The sequence below is a fragment of the Bos indicus x Bos taurus genome, chromosome 11, assembly GCF_003369695.1.
Source record: "Bos indicus x Bos taurus breed Angus x Brahman F1 hybrid chromosome 11, Bos_hybrid_MaternalHap_v2.0, whole genome shotgun sequence".
Classification (NCBI taxonomy): domain Eukaryota; kingdom Metazoa; phylum Chordata; class Mammalia; order Artiodactyla; family Bovidae; genus Bos; species Bos indicus x Bos taurus.
This window is the reverse complement of record NC_040086.1, coordinates 102,606,773-102,616,625: the sequence shown is the minus strand read 5'-3', so window position 1 is coordinate 102,616,625 and position 9,853 is coordinate 102,606,773. Positions and strand designations below refer to the sequence as shown.

Genomic DNA, 9,853 nt, shown 5'->3' with positions numbered 1-9,853 from the left:
TAGAGGGAGTGTCCCTGGGCTCGAAGTTCGGATGGGCTCAGCCAGGACTCACAAAGGGTGGTCCGGCTATTCCCACCACCAGGTGCCCCCTATCCATCCATCCACCTCTCCAATCAGTCAGAGGCATGCATGGCCCGAACCTCACCCCCACCACAAAGGGGGTCCTCAGCCGTCTGGAATTGGAGCTGAAGCCCTGGGGAAGGCGCCTGGGGCCTCCCTCGGCCAAGGGTCAGGATGGAGGAAGTGTGGTGGGCAGGGGTGTTTGGAGGCAACACAGCCTCCGTTACAGAACCGTGGACCCTGAGCCTCCCTCTGGCGGGGCAGGGAAGGACAGGAGCCCAAGACCCCCGGCATCCTGCCCCCAGGGCCCCATCAGTTCCAGGAGGTCCCTAACTCAAGAGCACCCATCCCTGCTGAGGAGCATGGTGTGGGGAGCTGGGCGGGAGGGGCACCCCCAGGCCAAAGCAGACTCTAATCTTGTGTGGGGGAGGGGCTCTGGGCCTTGGACGGGCTTGCCACCCAAGTGGGGGTGAAATCAGACCCTTGAAGGCACAAGGTGAGGAAGAGGACGGGTGGGAGGCAGGAGGTGGAAGGTGAAGCCAGACCCCCCCACACACCCTGGGGCATTGCTGATAAGGCTCCCTCTGGGCTCAGACTGGCTGCAGGGGTACCGGGACTGCAGAGGTGAGCAGAGCTCTGTGCTGGGGGTCCATGTCAGGCCCTGGGCAGTCACTGGGCGTCAGGACCCCCACCTGCCCCATCCAGGGCTCCTGCAGGGAGCTCTCACCCCCCTGGCCTCCTTCCCCAGATTGCTCCACATCTACCCTGGCGTAGGGCCTAGAGAGGCGCCTCTGAGACAGAGAAGCGGCGGGGAAGCTGGCCAGCGGTGTGGAAGCAAGTGCCCGGCAGCTGGCAGCGCAGAGGGAGGACCGGGCCTCTGCAAGGCGGCCCGCCTGCGAGAAAAAGCGGATCACTCCAACCCGCTCAACCGGTGGTGCTGAAATTCAGATAAGCCGGGCGCGTGATCCAGCCGGCTTTGCGGCAGACCCACCCCAAGCGGGAACACAGAAGTGATTAGGCCTAAAAGCTCGGGCCATTTAGCTTTTATTCGATTGGCAGCGAGGCCCGGGGTGCCCTCTGCTTCTGCCGTTTGATTATACATCTGTGCTCAAAATACTGTTCCTGGAACGGAGGGGCCGCAGGCTGCCTTGGAATGGAAATCAATTTGATTAGAGAGCAGTCAATTACCGTGAGGACCAGGCTGCCGTCCACCTCCGCAAAACAGGCCACTTTCCGAGGAAATGCCAGCTTGCTCCGCGCGGGCGGGGGCGGGGCAGACCCGCTGTGGGCGGGACGGGAAGGCCTGGTGTGGGCGGGGACGGGGCGGGGCAAACCGTGGTGGGCGGGGCGGACGGACCGGAAGGGGCGAGGTGGGTGGAGCAGGCCTGCGCCCTTGCTTCCCTCCCTCTGAGAGGCTGCTCTCTGCTGCCTTCTCCCCTGGATTCCTCCTGCAGAGGCTGGACTACCACGTGTCTGGACCGCTCTGGGGGCCCTGACCAGGGAGGCAGGCCTGGGTCTGGTCGCCACCTACTCCTGCATCAGAAACAAGCTGTGCATGTCACCAGTGTGGGAGCCCCCCGGGTAGGACTGGAGCGGGATGGTGCCCCAGGACCTGTCCAGTCCTCCACTAGAACTCGCAGCACCTCCGTGCTGAACTCAAGGTGCCCGTCGAGGGGACAGAATGGGGACTGGAGATTTACCCCTTCCATCCTCCTGACTGGACACCCGCATGCAGTGAGCCACCTGCAGACTGGAACACTTCAGCCCTGCACTCAAGAGTCAGGTGGGCCTGTGACAGAGTCCCAGCTCTGTCCTCTGGCTGGGGGACTTTTGAAGTCACCTGGGTGAGATTTTGTAAAATAGAGATAATAGTTTCTACCTTGCTGGGGTGTCATGGAAATCAGAGATCACCCCTCAAGTCAGTGTTTCTAGAGCATCTACTCTATACACCAAATGCAGTGACTGAGGCATTGCCGTCACCCCCTAAAGGAGCTCTGATGTTCATGGTTTCATTGGCCAAGGGGGCCACAGCGTCCACTGGGGGCACCAGGCTGGCAGGTTCAAGGAGAGGCTTGCATGGTGCTGGTGCACAGGGTCTGTGGCCCCCACATCAGGGCCTTGTGCGGAGGGCCTTCCAGGCGATGAACACACCTCCCTTCCTCTCCCTTCCTCACACACTCTAGAGAGAGAGGCGATGGTTCCCATGTAATGCACGGGAAAGTCGAAGGCTGCCAGGTGCTGCTGCTGCTGCTAAGTCGCTTCAGTCGTGTCCGACTCTGTGCTACCCCAGAGACGGCAGCCCACCAGGCTCCCCCGTCCCTGGGATTCTCCAGGCAAGAACACTGGAGTGGGTTGCCATTTCCTTCTCCAATGCATGAAAGTGAAAAGTGAAAGTGAAGTCGCTCAGTTGTGTCCGACCCTTAGCGACCCCATGGACTGCAGCCTGCCAGGCTCCTCCGTCCATGGGATTTTCCAGGCAAGAACACTGGAGTAGGGTGCCATTGCCTTCTCCGAAGGCTGCCAGGGCCTGGCTCAAATCTCATGGCCATGTCACTGAAGTGGTGCAGCCTCGTTGAAAAACAGCCTGGCAGTTTCTCAAAAAACTGAATGCAGAATCGCCATCCACTCAGAGGCTTGCACCCCAAAGACTTGAAGAGAGACGTTTAAACAACATTGCACACCCATGTTCTCTGCAGCAGGTGCGCAGTGACCGAAAGCAGAAACAACCCCGTGCCCATCAACAGATGAAGGACACCAAGATTCAGTCCACCCGCACGAGGAAGTGCTATTCAACCCTAAAGAAGAATGAAGGGCCGGCTCAGGCTGCCTCGTGGACGAACCTTGAAGAAAACACGATGCTGAGCAAAGGAAGCCAGACACCATATTGGTCAATTCCATTTATATGAAATTCCAGAACAGGCCAAAGCAGGTCGGTGTTTGCTAGGGGCCAGGGGAGGGAAGGAGGGATGAGAGTGATGGGTAAAGGGTCTCAGTCTGGGGGGACTAGTTTTGAAACTAGACAGTGGTGTTAATTGCACAATATCATGAGGAATGTACTTAATGCCACTGAATTGTTCAATTTACAATGATCAGAATGGCACATTTTATGTTATATGTATTTTACCACAGTGAAAAAAAAACAACCCAAAACCCTCATGTCCAGTGAGTGTTGGAGCTGAGTGGGAAGCCGAGTCAGGCCGGCCCGGGCCATCACCCTCCACCCAGTGCACCCCAGAACAGCGGCTTGACGCAGAGGGGCCCAGTTCTCAGGCAGGACACCTCCTGTGTGTGGCTAGGGGTCCCACAACCCCGGAGGCTGTGTGCTGTGAGCAGGGGGTGCAGCAGGTTACTTTGCCTCCCAAGTGGGTACCCCGGTGGGGGCAAGATGCACTTCTGAACTAATTGAGCTCTTGTCTGATGGGAGGTCTGCCCCTGCCAGAGCTTCAAGGTCAAAAGAAAGGGCTGAAGGAGGCGTGTGCTGCAGCCCAGATCGGGCCCGAGGCGTGCTCTGGTCCCTGAAGGGTCTGCCCGACTCCCTTCCAGACCAAGGGAAGCTTCTGGAAACCTGGGAGGTAGGCAAGGCAGCAGGGGAGGGAAGAGCCTCACCCCAGCCCATGTGTCCCTGTGAAGCTTAGCCCCCCAGATTGTGAGAGGAAGGGGCCCCCATCCTCTCAAGCCCCTCAACCACTGGGGAGGTGAGTGTCTTGTCCCCTTACAGAGAGGTCTAAGCCACCAAGGAGAAGCAAAGACCCAACCCAGGGCTCTGAGTCCAGGGCTTACAGGCACCATGACGAGGACCAGGGACACCTGGGCATGTGGGAGGGAGGGAGGGGGAAGAAGGAAGGGAGGCAGGGTCAGTGGGCACTTTGGGCAGTGGTCAGGGGTCAGGAAAGGCTTCCTGCTGAGGTGTCCCAGAGCAGCTGCGAGAGCAGAGGCAGAGTCTGAGCCAAAGATGGGCCCAGAACCTCAGCCCCAATGGGGCGCGGATACTCCTGAGGCCTCGAGGGCCCAGCCTGTGACACCCCTCCATCCCTCCGTCCCTCCCCCCCACCAGGCCTCTCTGCGGCTCTGGGCCTGGGCCACCTCCAGCCCTGGGTGGAAGGAGAGGCCGCCCCAGGAGAGACAGCTGTACATCAGTCCTGCACGTTGGTTCCTGACGAGGCTCTGAGTCATATGCTCCCTGTGTTCGTCCGCAGAGTGGAGCAGATGGTGGTGCAGTAACACTTTAAATTAAGTATTCCAAAAGCACATTAAATCTAGATTGAATAAGACAGTTATTGTATGGAAATTGAAGGCCCATTGGTTCTTCTCTGAGTATCGAGGTCCAGCAGCTCCTCATCCAGTCTCTCCCCGCCTTGATTTCGAGGGTGGCTCATGAGTGTGCCTGGGCAGCGGGGCAGGGCTTTCCCATATCAGCCGCCCAGGGACCCCCGCCTCGCACGGACCTCAGTTTCTGAACCCCTGTCCCCCTGGCCTTGCTCTGGAGCTGACCGCAGTTCCCTTGCTGGAGGCTAACGAGGGCTGGGTACCACCCTCAGGCTGGCTTGGAGGGCTCTCATGGAATCCTCCAGAAGCTGGAGGCTGAGAGGGGAAGGGACTTGTTCCAGGACTCTCTGCGGGGGCGGGGGGAGGTGGGGGGAGGGGCAGGGCGGGAGGGGCACACAGGGGTCTGGGAGGGGTCCTGCCGGAGGTGGCCAGGTGGACACGGAGCCTGGTGAACCAAGCTTTGCTGAGCAAGGACGGTGGGGGGAACAGCTCACCCTCAGTACCATCCTCCCCAAGCCCTGCCCTTCTCCTCCCCCACCATCCTATCCCCCCAGTGCGAGAGGGAGCGCCCCTGGGAAGGGGCGATTCCGGGAGCACTGCCCCCCCCAGGCCTCCTCAGACCAGGGGCTGGAAGCTGCTAAGTGCCTGATGAGTTCTTGTGGCCACAGTAAATCTGGTCACTTTGTCCCTGCGGAGAGGCCCCCGGCCTCCAGGCGGAGGAAACCGGCTCCCCGACCTCAAGCAGGTGAACGCCCGCCCATGGCGGCAGTTCCTGTAACCGGCAGCCGTGCTATTAATAATCAATCCATTGGCCCTAAAAGCTTCAGGGGGAGCAGAGAGGCCTCTGTGGGGGCCTGGCAGGGAGGGGGTCTGCACATGGCCCGGAGCCTGGGCAGGAGGCTGGGAGCACGGGGACCTACCTGGAGTCACAGCTGGCCCACCAGGTCTGCTGAGAGACACCTGGAATCCGGCCTCTGTCCCCAGAGTTAGGTCCAGGACCCGCGATCAGGGGCGGGATGTGGGCTGGGGGCCTGCCCTCAGCCAGGCGGTCACCGCTGGCCAGGCGGCCAGATTCATCAACTGAAGATACACAGTGAAAGTGAAGATAGTCAGTCACTCGTGTCTGACTCTTTGCAACCCCATGGACTGTAGCTCACTAGACTCCTCTGTCCATGGCATTCTCCACTCCAGGAATACTGGCGTGGGTCCCTATTTCCTCCTCCAGGGGATCTTCCTGACCCAGGGATCAGACCCAGGTCTCCCACATTGCAGGTGGATTCCTTACCATCTGACCACCAGGGACACCCATCCTTCTTCAGACCAAATTTCACATTCATAAGGAATAACTTTTTAGTTCAAGGACTTCCCATGCAGTCTGGGGACATATCATTGTTTGAAATTCAGATTCAGCTGGGTCTTCTGTATTTTATCTGGCAAGCCCCTGCCCTTGCGGCTCCTCCTTCCCTGGAACCCGGGCTCTGTACGGCTCTGGGGCTCTCTCTGTGCTCTGGCCTCCCTGCCTCCCCTCCACCCCTGCCCCAGGGCCTCCTTAGCGTCTCTTCTTCCTGACGGCTCTCACATGGTCTCTGTGGACTTGTGCTTTGGGTCCCTGTCTTCCCACCATCCTTGAGCGTCCAGCCCGGATGGGGTCCCACACTGTTCCGGGGGTGCCCTGCCCACCATGGCCACGGCCTAGTCCTTCGCAGCCGCCTCTCCTCTTTTGTGAAGGTGGGACGTCTGGTTCCTGTGGCAATAGCAGAAGTCACCCTGTCTGCTTTTCTGGGGAGCACGGGACCTGCAGAGCCACGAGGAAGATGAGGGGAGGGGCCGAGGAGAGGCTGGAGGGAGCCAGTCCCCTGCCCCTGGGAAAGCGCAAGGGGAAGGGCCCTGCATCCAGCTAGAGGTGCACACCCCAGAGAGGTCCCCAGCACACGGCAGGCACCCCAGAACTGGAAAGACAGAGGAGAGGGGCAGGAGTCAGTGTGTGGCCGTCCCTGATGGCCTGACCTTCAGGAGGAGGGAGCGCGGCCCGTCTACCTCAGAGGAGGCCCCGGGGCTGGACTCCTTGGACGCCACTCTGAACCCCCCGCCCCCCGCCAGGCCAGGGCCGACGTGTATGTGGCAGCATCACTTACCCTGCAAAGCAAGTCCTGGTGTCTGATTTCTGTTTTCTTTAATGAAAGACAGTGACAGCTAATGATGACAGCAGTTGTTTCTTGAGCCCTCGCTGCGCCAGGGACGGGCAAGCACCTGCTTTGTTTGTGGGGGCTCTCACACACTCCTGGAGCCCCACCCCAGGGCTCTCTCATCCTCCAGGGTCCCCACACAACCCCCCAGGGACCCCACACTCTCTCCTGAGCTAACACGTCCCCGGGTCCCTGAGCTGTGTGGGTTCTGGTTTCCTGTGGGTCTAAGGGGATCTGGGGCAGGGGCTGGGAAAGGAGGTGGGGGGTGGGGGGGCACACAGTCCTTAAAGGGTCTGAGACTCTGTAGACTGTCCTTTGAGAACGGGGATAGCGGGAAGCCTGGCCACTGGGGGCCAGTGCTGACCCAGCTGCAGATTGGGAAGCTGAGGCGGAAGGGGCGGCCAGTCCCTGCTTTCTGTCTTTCTCCCCCTCCTCCTCTGCTCCACACTCCCCGCACCCCAGACCAGAGCGCCCCCCACTCGGGGCTGCCCAGGGAGCTTCATGGGGTGCCCCGTCCCTCCTACACTGATGAGATTGGTGCTCAGATGGGCTCCTAGAATCCCAGGCAGCTCCTAGAATCTGCGGCCACTCCACGGCTGGACACACACATGGACACACACACACGGACTCGAACACTTGGGGAGACTGAAGCCCCGAGGCCCTCTCCCTGCGGGGGCACCGCGGACACTCACCCACCCACCGTGCGGTATGATGGGATCCTCAGTGGAGAGTGGTGACGGCAGGTCCTGGGAGCTGGAGGGTCTGCTTTGATTCCACCGTCCCCTGTCTGGCAGCCCACCCAGGGGTACCCCAACATGGAGACTCAGACCCCCAGGTCTCCCCGGGGTGCCCACGCGGATGCCCAAGAGGGCTGGGAGGGCCCCGCCCTCGGCTCTGCCTGTGGGGAGCTGCCGTGGGCACTGCTCCCTTGTGTTTAACCAGCAAGGTTTCAGCTGGGAAACTGTCGCCCGCAGTCTGCAAACATCCCTTCCCGCTCCGCCGCGCCGCCTGCCAAGCGCTGCCAGCCGCCAGCTTGGCTCGCAGTCGGCTCACGCAAGCTGCCCGGCCTGGCACCAGGCTCCCGCCCACCGGGCTCCCAGGGAGGCTGGCAGGGGAGGGCGGTCTCCTGCTGAACTCCGGGCCGGGCAGTCTCACAATAGGGCTCCAGCTCCCCCGTGTCTCCTACCCTGGGCCCCCCACCCCGTGGCCTCTGCTGCAGTCCCAGGAGCAATCCAGGACACCCCACCCTGCCCACTGCTGGGAGACACCTCAGGAGGAATTCCGGAACGCTGGGGGGACAAGGCGAGTTTGGGGAGAGTTGAGGAGCCCTAGCAGGAAGCAGGTTTCCCGAGGCTTGGGGACAGGCCGCCTCTTGAGGTTCGCCCTGTGCCAGGGCCCCAGTCCCGCCCCCAGCCCTGGCCAGCCCTCGGGTCCCCTCCACTGGCCCCTGGTGGTCAGCCAGGGTCACAAACTCCTGGGGTTCTCTGGGGTGTCCCTGTCCCCAGGCAGACGCTGATGCCAGCGCCCACTCTGCCAGAGCAGGGACCCCCGCCCCAGGACCCTTCCCATCTGGAGCCTGGGCTGAGCCCCCCGGGCAAAGGCCTTTCCACATCCTTTCGGAGAGGGTGCAGCCCCCATGGGCCAGAGGGGCTGGCTGGGCCTCAGTCCTAGTCAGACTCCCGGCTCTCGGGCCTCAGAGACTGGGCCTCACTCACCCCGCTGCGGCCCAGACTCCACCCAGCCTTGCCGACTGGTATCCTCAGGCCCTTGGCTGGCAAGAGGGGGCCCCCAGTTTCTGAGCGGCTCCTAGGCCCCCAGGGGCCCCTCGGCAGCTCTTGGGCTCAGACTTCAGGACCGAATCGCACGATTTAAAATTAATCATCACACCGTCCCACGGCCTCACGATTAAGTGCCTGTTCATCCCTATTATGTCTGAGAGTGATGTGTTGTTCTCTGGGTGACAAAAATCACCTGCTTCAGGCAGGGGCCTGGGGCAGCTCGCAACCCCCAACCTGCACCCGAGGAGGGACCCTCGACCTTGGTTCTGAGGTGGCCTTGGGGGGCTGATGGGCAGAGCGAGGGGTTGGGGCGTACTTCAGGGGCTCAGGGATCAACGAGAGACTGTGCACAGCTCTGGGTGTGCCCCGACCGTGGGAATGGGTCAGAGTGACAGAAGGGCGTCTCTCGGGGCTGAGGAAGGGGTTGCAGGCGGTGCAGACGGGGGGCCTTGGGCTTGTTAGTCTTGGCTCTTCCATTAGGAGCCCCACTTGGGTCTCAGTTTCTCCGCCATCAGAAAAGGGGTGACGATCTTCACCCCCTCCCACCTCCTGGGGGGAGGGACAGACAGACTTCTGCCCAGTGGTGGGAGGAGCCAGCGGTGTGTCCCCCAGTGACCCTGTGGCATTTCCGGTTGCTGGCCGGGCACTGGGGGGCCAGGGCCACCTCTCCTGCCCCCTCAGTTCCTCCGTGAGTGTGTCTGGGCACCTGCCTCCCAGGGCCCCGGGTTTGTGAGCCAGATCACTGGGGAGCCGCCCCACAGAGTCCACTGAGGCCCACGCCTCCTGTGTGTCCAACACAGGACAGTCCCCCCACTGCCAACCAAGAGAGGGCATGCCCATTTGTTTGTGTAGGGGGCAGTGAGGAGCTGAACATGGCTTTCAGATCCTGGGGAGTCAGGTGACCGCACTTGGGCGCCAAGACAGAGGTTGGGGTAGCTAGCCCCGTGACCTAGGAGGTCACGCCCCAACATCACTCCAGACTCCTAGGGGCCCTGGAATGGGGGTTCCCTGGGGGCTGACACCAGTCCCCCCCGACCCAGCCACGCTCTCACCTGAGCCGAGGTCAGCAGGAGTCTGAGCCCACGACCCACGCCACGCCTGCTGGTCCAGCCCCAGGCCCAGTGCGTGGCCGTTTTCCTCTGAGCATTTAAAAAATTAGGCCAAAACACACATAAAGAGATTTTGTTTTGCGAGGGAGGAGGAGATGTGAAATAATGAGCTAACAAAAGAAATTTGGTCCGACACCACTTTTAACAAGGATTGACTTTAAAATGATGGTTATTAACCGTATTTCCTTTCAGAAGCAGTTAAAGCTGCTTCACAAGGTGAGGCAATTAATTTTTAAGTTTATGCTGAACATTATAGCACATGAGCCATTAACAAGGTGGCGGAATTAACCTCCCTGCACTTGGCAGATGGCCGTGGACACTCGCCGGACCAACCCAGCACAGGGCTCCGCCCGGTGCCCCAAGAGGGACGGGGGTGGGGGGGCGGCCCAGACTCTCCTGCCACCTCGTGCCTGGCAGCTGGCAGACACAGGGGAGGGTCCAGGGAGACACGGGA

At 61.1% G+C, this 9,853-nt stretch overlaps 2 long non-coding RNA genes across 2 annotated transcripts; one reads left to right on the top strand and one right to left on the bottom strand.

The window, feature by feature from the left end:
* Nucleotides 1-1,431: 1,431 nt before the first annotated feature.
* On the top strand, nt 1,432-4,331 carry LOC113901799. The gene is made up of 2 exons (XR_003513537.1): nt 1,432-1,843; nt 2,757-4,331. It is a non-coding gene; the product is annotated as an uncharacterized LOC113901799 (long non-coding RNA).
* Nucleotides 4,234-7,574, bottom strand: LOC113901798. Its single transcript, XR_003513536.1, has 3 exons — nt 5,906-7,574; nt 5,247-5,406; nt 4,234-4,316 (listed from the first exon to the last, which is right to left on the bottom strand). It is a non-coding gene; the product is annotated as an uncharacterized LOC113901798 (long non-coding RNA).
* Nucleotides 7,575-9,853: the final 2,279 nt, after the last annotated feature.